Consider the following 12,077-nt stretch of genomic DNA (forward strand, 5'->3'; position numbering starts at 1 on the left):
GTTAGAAATATGAGAGACACTAACTTGAAGGAGTTGTTGGAGAAGTAGGAGGAGAAGGAATGGATGGTGTTGTGGGTGAAGCTGTTGTGGAAAGTGGCAGGCCAGGACAGGTGTAGCTGCTGTCAGCATCCAGAGCACTGGAGGTGAACTGGACAAAGCCTGGCTTATCAGAGCTGATGTGGGAGAGCCCTGCTGATTCACCATTGGACCTCCTGAGGCTCCCTGAGAAGATGCAGAGGACACATTGAGAATTTGACAAAATCTTTAGCATATTTCCTATCAGGTGACAAATGAAATGAAACAGTTACCTGACATGAGTCTTTGCCTCCTGCCAGAACACCAGCACAGATCATGTTGACTGTGATTGTGCCGACTCCATTCAGACAGTTACACTGTCTGTTTCCCACAACTGGCACCTCCACTTCCTGGAGAGCTTCAGGGGATGGTAACCACACTACGGAGAAAGAAGAGAAAGGGAGGCATTTAACACAAAAGCTTACAGATTACAGGACACATGAAGACAAAGCCTAACCAAGCCTAATGAAAAAAACACAATCAGACTTTTTGTAGTCAGTTCCCTGATATGAGCAAGAATTAAGGAGAATAGATCTACATTTGCTTGATTTATTGACTTTAGGAGGGCGTTTGATTTAATTAATAGAGAGCTTCTTCAATACAGCCTTTTAAATCAGGTGTTAATGGAAAGTTTTACAATGCCATTAAGTCCCATTATCAGGCTCCTGTTGCTTGCATTCCAGTTATTGAATACAGGACGGTTTTACCAACAATTCGGTGTGAAGCAATGACATATTTTGTCACCAATGCTTTTCAATTCATGTGAATGATTTAGCTATTCAGATTAAGGCCTCTAACCTGGGAGTAAAGGTGCTGTCATATACTGAGCAGTATAAATATCTTGGATTGACACTGGGTGAATGCAAGAATGTGGGAGACTCTGAAGTCAACTAGAAGAAGGTTCTTTGCTTTGTAGCAAAAATAGACCAAGATTGAGCTTTCTGGCCATCATGAGAGGCTATGTTTGGTGAACACTGCAAGTCATTACAAACTCATCATCATCACTATGAAGCATGGTGGTGGCAGCATAATAATGTCCGGATGTTTCTCAGGAGCAGGTACTGGAAGGCTTGAAAAGTTAAAAGGTAAAATTTATACAGCAAAGCAAAGTATACGGAAGTCTCCAGAGTACAACCCGATGCAGTCTGCCAGAGAAACTGAGACTTGGGAGAAGATTTGTTTTCCAGCAAGATAATGACCCAAAACACACAGACAGCTACACAGAAATGGTTTTAAACAATAAGGTGAATGTCCTAAGTCCTAACTGAGAATTTGTGGCTGATCTTGAAAAAGGGTTGTTCATTCACAATTCCTGTGCAACCTGAAGAATATGGTAAAAGTACTGAGACTGAGATTTCTCCACATAGGCCCAGTTATTTTACATTTAATATTTCTAATGAATTGACATTTCTTTGTAGAAATTTGTTTTCACTTTGACACGAAAGACACTTTTTCAGAAAATTCTAGTCAAAAAAGACAAATTAATTTGGCCATTATTAAATGTAAAAAAGCACTAAAAGGCAACAGCTTCCCTTTACAACATGACAGTATAAACTGTAGCATGCTTTTTTTGGTCTCAAATAGCAAAAGACAAGTAGGATTTTTTATTTTAAATAAAGCAAACTACTCCGAGCGTTCACAGTGTAATGATACTAGATACACTATATTGCCAAAAATATTCGTTCACCTGCCTTGACTCGCATATGAAGGTAAGTGACATCCCATTCCTAATCCATAGGGTTCAATATGACGTCGGTCCACCCTTTGCAGCTATAACAGCTTCAACTCTTCTGGGAAGGCTGTCCACAAGGTTTAGGAGTGTGTTTATGGGAATTTTTGACCATTCTTCCAGAAGCACATTTGTGAGGTCACAGACTGATGTTGGACCAGAAGGCCTGGCTCTCAGTCTCCGCTCTAATTCATCCCAAAGGTGTTCTATCGAGTTGAGGTCGGGACTCTGTGCAGGCCAGTCAAGGTTATCCACACCAGACTCTGTCATCCATGTCTTTATGGACCTTGCTTTGCGCACTGGTGCACAGTCATGTCGGAAGAGGAGGGGACCAGCTCCAAACTGTTCCCACAAGTTGGGAGCATGGAATTGTCCAAAATGGCTTGGTATGCTGAAGCATTCAGGGTTCCTTTCACTGGAACTAAGGGGCCAAGCCCAGCTCCTGAAAAACAATCCCACACCATAATCCCCCCCTCCACCAAACTTTACATTTGGCACAATGCAGTCCGACAAGTAACGTTCTCCTGGCAACTGCCAAACCCAGACTCGTCCATCAGATTGACCAGATGGAGAAGCGTGATTGTTCACTCCAGAGGAGGCGTCTCCACATCTCTAGAGTCCAGTGGCGGTGTGCTTTACACCACTGCATCCCACGCTTTGCATTGCACTTGGTGATGTATGGCTTGGATGCAGCTGCTCGGCCATGGAAACCCATTCCATGAAGCTCTCTGCTGAAGCACTGTTCTTGAGCTAATCTGAAGGGCACATGAAGTTTGAAGGTCTGTAGCGATTGACTCTGCAGAAAGTTGGCCACCTCTTGGCACTATGCGCCTCAGCATCCACTGACCCTGCTCCATCAGATTACGTGGCCTACCACTTGGTGGCTGAGTTGCTGTCGTTCCCACACACTTCTACTTTCTTATAATACAGCTGACAGTCGACTGTGGAATATTTAGGAGCGAGGAAATGTCATGACTGGATTTGTTGCACAGGTAACATCCTATCACAGTTCCATGCTGGAATTCACTGAGCTCCTGAGAGTGACCAATTCTTTGACAAATGTTTGTAAAACCAGTCTGAATGCCTACGTGCTTGATTTTATACACCTGTGGCCATGGAAGTGATTGGAACACCTGATTCTGATTATTTGGATGGGTGAGCGAATACGTTTGACAAGATAGTGTATATATCCACACAGCTGAAATGCTGAAACATAGCAACATAATACAGAAAGAAAACTTGAATAGAACATATTCAGTGTTATTTTGGTAACGTAGACATGAAGTGACCACATACTGAATCTAGTACTATTTTACCAAGTCAGGCAGGCTGTCACTTACAAAACTGACACATTATCTAATATTGGAACTAACAGATGGAATGACAGTGTTGAGAAAGTTGAGATGAACCTATTTTTTTTAAGACTTTTTTTTAATCATGAGGAAGCTCAGAAGAGCTGATAATAAGGATTTCACAATAAAAATATTCATTTCCTGTTTTGTCCATCAGTCTGGGAAGAAGACAAACTTCCACAGAAAATTATTTTTATCAGCATTTCCATCAGTAAATGTATCTTATGTGGTTTTGTCAGTAAGTCTTTTTGTTGCAAAGAATACTATCTCGAGTTTGACTCACCGTCTTAAACCTACTTCCTTTTACTCAACACAGAATTTATCTCTGCATCTGCCAGAAAGAGATCAAGTTAGAGACAAGCCTTTGTTTTCTGTCATTTTTCACATACTCTCATCTGATTTCCCTGAATTTAACTAAGAAATTGTGTACTTCTATTGATTAAATAATAATTTACATTTGTGCTTTTTAAGTTTCTTAAAGCATCTGAGCAAAATCAGACAACACCAATGGTTTCTGCAATCAAGTGACAACACAGAGTGTGCTAAATAAAACAGCCGTATTTTAATCCCTCCTCTAACTGACTGCCTCGACTTTGAGCTGCCGCTGAATGATTTCTGCACTCTGCTGTCAACGTTTGCCTTTGACACTTGCAGAAGTGGGAGTAGTTAAGTTACCTCACATAGTGTCTAAATGCATTTGTTGGAGCTTCGAGGGTACATCATACTTTAAGTCAAAGGAGTAACACAATGGACTGGATAATTACTGCCACACTGATCTTGTCAGGTAAGACAGTGAGTTTGTACCTTGCATTGAAAATATGACTTTATTCACATTTTTGGCAGCTGCTTCGTTTACCCTCTTAAAGCCGGCATTGTTATTTGCGGCATTTAAACAAACACACCACAGCTAACAGATCAATGACCACAATATTAACAATAAGAATTAATAAAACATTTGAAGATAATTTTCTTCTGTAAATCAAACTACCTGCTTGAGGAAGTGACCAGCTCAATAAGTCTTGACTGTGAAAACAGCTGTACTGCATAGTCCTCTGGGATTTTGAATGAGATTATTTCAATGTTTTGAGTGAAAATGTGCTACAGAAACAACAACTAAACTAAATACTTGAACCTGGACCCATAACCATCTGTGCAATTGAATGTATGAACCTAAATTGTTACCCACTCATGTGGTGAAGGGCTGCAGGAGAGTGGAGGTTTTGTCATTCATGATAACTTTTTGAACATTAAAACTAATACTACTACTTACAAGTCCCACTTACACTACTTTTATAGCTTCCTTTTATGTATTTAGTGGCATAATTTTCTTCTGGATCTACCTAATGACTTGCTACACAACTAAGAACGTGTTAAAACCACATTAATAATGTTTGACAAAAATTAAATAACTGCAGGTAGATCCGTGAGAATATTTTCTGTAACTGCTGTTGAAGCCCTAAAAGCCACAGTGACTAAACTGAAACTGCACTGGTGAAAAAAAAAAAGATGAACCTGTGGGCTTCTCAGAGCATCATTTTCTGAATCATTGTACAGATAAAGACCTCTTACCTGCTGTTGTAAAAAAAAAAGTATCTTTTTCTGTCGTATTTTGTTTCATCCAGGAAATATAACAGAGACTAACAAGCACAGAAAGGCTGCATGCAGAACTAAACCTTGAGAATGTGTTTTTCAGAATTTGAACATTTCTGACTTTGGTGCTCCCTGGTGGTGCCTATCAAAGGCATGTGGCAGACCACAGTTCACAGGGCAGCAATCGAGAGTGAAAGTAACGCATAAGCTGGAAAAAAAGAACCCACACAGTTACAACAAAGGTGCTACAAACACAATATCATCAGGAACTAAGTGACTTTAAACAAGACAAATAACTTTCCTTCCTCAGTGTTTCAAGGTGCACTTTGTTACAATATTGATCCTGTGGCTTGGAAGACCCTGAGCAACCCTGCTGCAGGTTTTGGCTACCAGGTGGTGCAAAGACAATCAGAGTGAGTGACTTTGTGCATTGTTGTGTTGAATGTGGGTTTAAAACTAAACTACATCTATCTGCTACTTAAGCTTCCCCCACCCCTCAGCTTTTATCTCTGTGATGTCTACACGACAAGGCCTCTGAACAGGAAAATATGGGGTTTATTTCTCTGCATTGTGCTGACCAGATATGTGTTCTGTTCTGGTTTCATTTCCTCAGTTTGCTCGTAAGCGCCCCACTTGAACAGTATTCAGAAAATGGAAGGGGCCAAATATACAGCTGCACCAACGACAACTGCAGAAACATAGGTAGGAAAGCATTCATTTCTAAATATCTTCACATGATGTCCTAAGACAGTAAACAGCAGAAATGATAAAAGTTATTTTCTTGGAGTTCATAAACCAATCTTGGGACTGGACCTTGTATGGCTCAGGTGATAAATACTCATATATCTCAGAAAAATGCTGGTGTTGACACTCAAAAATGATCCTGACTTGCAGTTAAATGAGAGTGAATTTGTTCCTGATGAAGTTTCTTTTATTTCTACATTTTTAGGGCAAAATTGTGTTTTATGTTCAGTCCTGTTAAATGTATTTGGGAATTTAAATCACACTGAGTCTGGATGAGATCATGCTGCTAACACTTGGAAAGTGCTTTACTTTTGGTGGTTTGTAGTTATCACTGTTCTCTTGCTTCCCTGAAGTGTTTTAATGAATGTTTTAACAAGACTTTAATGTTTTAGTTGCAGGGCTAAATGCTACAGTCAATATGTCCCTGGGTTTGACGATGAAAAGTGATCCTGACACACAAAACACTATAGTGAGTTGGTGAACTGCAGATATCAACATCAGTGCAGAGATCATATGGGTCAATATATAACTGAGGGACTTTTGAAATCCATGGGATATGTCTTGCATACATTTATATTAAAAGTAAAAAAACAAACAAATGTTTTTTATGTTCATTATGATAATGTCTTTACAAATGCCATAATTATTTATTATGAAAACAATCACTTAATAAAAAAACTGACCGGATATTACTAAAATGTCAACTAAATAACTGTCCGAATTTAATAAGAACCACCTTCTAATTAGCTAAACAATTATGAAATGAACTTATTTAAAATTTGTTACTTAAAGCTGCTGTCCGGAGTTTCCGTTTGTTTTCAATTTATGTATCATTTTTTAACAAAGCTTAAATGTGTTAGTCTAGTTCCATACTATAATATAAAGTTAGTATAACGCGATATGAAAATTTATTCCTGAGCTCCGCCTTCCTCTCATAGACCCCCATGTTATTCCAAAAAGCGCCGGTTGCTGCCGACCAATCAAGTTCGAGCTTCAGCTTTGTCATGCTGTCAATCAACGGTTACGCGTACAGCAAGCAAGCCCATGCAGAGGTGGGCGAGCTACGCACTACGCAACCGCGCGCACATTTGTTTTGCTTGTGGAGGAGAGAGCATCAGGGCTCAGCAACTTCCAGAAAAGTTACCAATCCCACGGCTTGTCAGGCCAAGAGACTGCAGGACGTTTTTTGGCTCGGGGTGCTCGCGTCGCTCCCCGACCACGGCCTCCATAGCCCGCCTGACGGCTTCGTTTAGATGCCCGACCTCTGGAGGAAGATGTTGGGGCGTCTGGGACATACTCTTCGTCAGAGGAGTCATGCAATTCTGAACTCTAGATAGAAATAAATAAACAATGTAGCACATATACAAGCGTAAATGCACTAAGTTTGATAAACAACGTCATCGAGAGGGATACACGAGTGTAATCACATATTGAAACTTTACTAGTTCGTCCTAGCAGATTCATGTTATTTTGGTATTAGGACAAGTTGGACTCAATACAGCATTCTAACGTAATTCCTTTATTATTTACTAAATGTACTAAATGTAGAAGAGGGGAAAACAGCAAAACAGGCAAGATGCTGCAGCACTCCGGGCACTCCTCTCAGGTACTGCGCGCATGCACAAATAAAGGGGCGAAATCAGAGGGAGGGTGGGACCAACAGTGTTTTGGGAGACACTGCGATTCAAACTCCGGACAGCAGCTTTAAGTTGAGATAATCATGACAGACATTTCTTTTTTGACAATATATCAAATTTTAAAGGAAAATAGCAAATTGTATCTGTGTCCGAGAAATTACTTTCAACTAAGTTACCCGTTACAAAAGCACTTCTCAAGGAAATGTGTTTATTCCAGATCACATGACCTGCTCCACATGATGTCATTTCCTCCTGAAGAAAAGACTGGAAAGACTCCAAGGCTTTCAGAGTTATTTAATATAAAGTAATGTGTGAGTCAACAGGTTTACTACAATATCTTTATAAACAAATTTCAATTTCAATTTTACTCAACTGTATATACATAATATTTGACAAGAATCTTTCTTGAAAAATACCATGTGGTGTTTGGTTCTAGGCGGCCATGTTGATTTTCGGCCTGAAAACAGCAAAAATGTCAACTATGATACAACAAATCCTGCAATTATACATTGACCCATATACAAATCTCTTATCTTGTTTGCACCGGTGAAAACCCAATTTTGGCATCTTGAAAATGTTGACGGGCCAGAAAATAATTAACCTCTTATTCAGATCTAAACCTTTGTTTGCTTTCAGGCATGCGGCCCAACCATCCCGAGGGACTGCAAAAGTATCACCATGTATAACGGTGTCTGCTTTCAGATATCCAGCCAGAACGGATTTGGATCTCCTATGCCTTCTTCTCTTGAAAGTAACTGTTTGTTGAGTTTGTACAAAACATCCATATGCCATTACCCACACACACACACACACACACGACATGCACATCATTAGATCCTGGAATCTGTTCATTTTATTCTCAGGTCATGATACTAACAGCTCAACACATTTTTCAAATCAGTCAGTCTGATGTGATTTCTTACAGCCTGCAGAAAGGAATAACACTAACTGCATTTAAAATGGGTGGCTTTGTTATCCTTAAACCAAAGAGTAAATCAAATAGTAAATCAAAATAGTAATAGTAATGAAACATGACAAATTTCAGATATCCAACAGCAGCAAAACAAACTTTGACATCAAATTTGTTGCATTTGATTTATTCTTTGTCTTGAGTCCATGAGATAAGGATGGGAAATCAAACTATATGCTATAATATTACTTTATCTTTTTTTAAAAAACTTTTTTTAAAAATATGATATTTGAACATTGGGCTCAACTTTAACGCAGAAAGTGGTAGAAAACACAAATTTTCAAAGAAAAAATGTTACAGAATAGTGAGAAATGTTGGCCTCCGTTAGACGCTTGGCATTAACGCCTCAAGAAGCATTTCTTCTAAATCTGCTGCTCATGTCAGATTTTTAGAATCAATAAAGAAAAGAAATTATATCATGTTCAATATTTTTTAAGCTAAGCATCAAATATATTCACAGCTACAATCAGTAAAGAATGATTATTGTTGTTGTCACCCAGGAAATGCAGGGATTCAGTCAGTTTGTTAAAAAACACTGAATCCATTTGTTGCATGGTGTGATTAATTCATAAATCTCATTTCTGACTCATCGCTTTTACAGAGTGCACAAAAGCAGACATTGCCTTCCTGTTGGACGGTTCAGGCAGCGTTTCTGACGAAGATTTTCAAACAATGAAGGATTTTGTGAAAAAAATGGTCCGGTCATTTCTGTCAGAAGACACACAGGTGAAATTAAAGCACATGCACAAAATAACTCCACGGTTTCAATGTATTTAACCTCAAAAAGACAAAAGGAAATTTGCAAGATATGTGTTTGATCATTTTTCTTTCCTTTATTTCAGTTTTCAGTTTCCCAGTTCTCCAGATCACCTGAGGTCCATTATTACTTTGATGATTTTTTCTCAAGTGGAAACTGGGAGCAGAACATTGATGGGATATATCAACATAGGGAAACAACTTACACAGCTAAGGCCATTGAATATGTCGTGTAAGTGCTGCCATGATGTTACTAATGAGCTACAACTGACATTGTAATTGTCATGTTGATTTTCTATCTGGACACTCTGTCTTTAATTTCCAATGAATGTGAGCACACTGTACACTGTGTGACGTGGATGAAAAAAACCCAACCAAGGCCTGATGTAAAAAGTGGCTAAATTTGTAAAATTATACTTGTACTACTGAGATAAATTGCTCAGATTTTAAAAACAAGCTGCAAACATCCAGCACAGTACAAACATTTCTGTGATGTTGATAGATGATACAATAAAAACATCTTTAAATATTATAGAATCAATCATGCAGTTAGTCTTGTAAGATGATAAAATATACTGTGAAAAAAGTTGAACTGAAAATTGATTTTTTTTATTTGACAGCAATAAAGTTTTCGATTCACAAAGAGGTTCCAGATTAAACGTGAAGAAGATCTTGATAGTCATCACTGATGGAGCATCTCATGACCGGAATAGTTTGCCAAGTGCAGCACAATTAGCTGAAGGGAAAAAATTGTTCGATTTGCTATTGGGGTGAGTAGTCTGGTTTTATGTATAAGGTAGTTTTATACTGACATTATATTTCTGCCAGTTTTGAGACTGCAGGGTCACATGATACTGTCTGATGGTCAAATCTCAGAGTTTTTTTTTTTTTAAATCTCAATATAAATGTCAGCCTGTTTTTCTACTACAAAAGATGATGTGTATAAATCCTTTTACAGCATCACATGTTAGTTTGTTCATTGACACTGTAATTAATATGAATTAACTCAGTAATATATTACATGTGGCTACAAAATCCAGTGAACAGAGTCCATACAACATGTTTTTTTCAATGAACTTAGGTGGGGAGTGCATTTCATGTTCAGAAGGCAAAAGATGAACTGAACACCATTGCATCGTCTCCCGCGGCAAAACACGTGTTTCAAGTGGAAAATTTTGACGCCCTCGAAATAATCAGACAGACTTTGCAGGACAGCATCTTCGCTATCGAAGGTACAAATGCAAACTTCATTGTGTTGAAATTCCTGTTAATGTCGATCAGAAAACAATAATTTCAAATCTACAGTCTAAACTTGAACTTGTAAATTGTGATTGTTTAATTGCATCAACCTCTAAATGCTCATTTACTTTGCTGTTGCAGGATCTCAAAGCGGTGGTGAATCCCTGAAAATGGAAATGTCTCAAGAGGGATTCAGTGCAACTTATGTACCAGGGGTAACAAAAAGCTCTGGAAACTCAACGGGCTACATACAGTATTATGTTCTTCGGAAAACAGACTCACGATCTCATAATCAGATGTGAAAACTGAGCTTTTTCTTTGCCTGAGGTTTTGCACCAAACAAATAGATTTTGTACTTTCACCTATTGTGCAGGGGATTCAGATGGCTGTTGTTGGTGCAAACCAGTGGAAGGGAGGCTACACACAATACACAAGACGAGGAGACAGAATTAACTCATATGAACCTGAATCTATGAAGCCTGACAGTTATCTCGGTAAGAATATTACAGCAAGAACAAACCAGCATTTACATGTGTGATTATGAATATTAAATTCAATTTGATCAGTTCAATTCATCCATTATCACCCATCCATCCATTATCTATACACTGTTGAATCCTAACTAGGGTCACAGTAGGGCTGGAGTCTATCCCAGCTGATTTAGGGTGAAGGCAGGGGACGCCCTGGACAGGTCACCAGTCTATCACAGGGCTACATATACAAACAATCACACTCACATTTACACCTACAGACAATTTAGAATCACCAATTAACGTCAGCATTTTTTGAACTGTGGGAATAAGTCGACAAAACCCATGCATGCACAGGAAGAACATGCAAACTCCATGCAGAAAGATCCCAGGCTCAAGCCAGGACACCAACTGGGAATCTTCTAGCTGCACTGCCAAAGTGCTAACCACCGAGTCACTGTGCAGCCCCAGTTCAATTCAGTTCAGTATAATTCATTTCATTCATTCATTTAATTCAGCTCAATTCGGTTCAGTATAGTTCATTTCAGTTCAATTCCATTAATTCAGTTTAATTAAATTCTATTTATTTCAGCTCAGCTCAGTTCAGTTAGGTTCAATTTAATTTATATATCACCAATTTAGAACACGTTATCTCAAGACACTTGGTATATGTACAGCTCTACTGTAATCCTTCATCCAAGTTTTTAAAAACACACTAATCAGTTTGGAAAAGTGGCTGGAAAAATGCAAAATGCAGAATAAGGAATCCAAGTTTGGAACACCACGACGATCTGTATTTTTAATTATAAAATATTCCATTTCCCTTCTCAAAAATACACTGGAACAAGGGCGCCCCAGCAGAGTCCTGCACGGGTCCAATTTTCAAGATCCGACCCGACCCGACCCGGGACTGCGGTCAAGTGAGCCGCCCGCACTCTGGGCGTTGCGCAACTATTCCGTGTAATACGGTAATGCGATCACAGGCGCTGAGGAGCCAGGCTGAGAGACGTCCGCTGCAAATACATGCTGTTATACAGATTTTGACTGTCCATATCTGGAAATCTTTAGGCGGTGACAAAGATCTCTCACTGTGGCTTTGTCAGGGGCCATCCCAGCTACCACCATGCACAATATCACCTGATTTTACTGTAGAATTTTAGAGAAAATTAATGTCAAAGTGTGCTGCAATTTCAATCGCCTATGTTCATAATTGCTGATTTTGACTGTTCATATCTGGAAATCCTTAGGCGGTGACAAAGATCTGTCACTTTGGCTTTGACAGGGGCCATCCCAGCTACTACCATGCACAATATCACCTGATTTTACTGTAAAATATTAGAGAAAATTAATGTCAAAGTATGTTGTAATTTCAATCGTCTACGTCCAGAATTGCTGATTTTGACTGTTCATATCTGGAAATCCTTAGGCGGTGACACAAATCTGTCACTGTGGCCTTGTCAGGGGTCATCCCAGCTACCACTACGTACAATATCACCTGATTTTACTGTAGAATTT

At 39.0% G+C, this 12,077-nt stretch overlaps 1 protein-coding gene across 1 annotated transcript in view; it reads left to right on the top strand.

Moving 5' to 3' along the window:
* LOC127531196 (integrin alpha-M-like) overlaps nucleotides 1–12,077 on the top strand; it is a 129,905-nt gene that overhangs the window by 20,263 nt on the left and 97,565 nt on the right.

This window comes from Acanthochromis polyacanthus, chromosome 19, assembly GCF_021347895.1.
Source record: "Acanthochromis polyacanthus isolate Apoly-LR-REF ecotype Palm Island chromosome 19, KAUST_Apoly_ChrSc, whole genome shotgun sequence".
In the NCBI taxonomy this organism is placed as follows: Eukaryota; Metazoa; Chordata; class Actinopteri; family Pomacentridae; genus Acanthochromis; species Acanthochromis polyacanthus.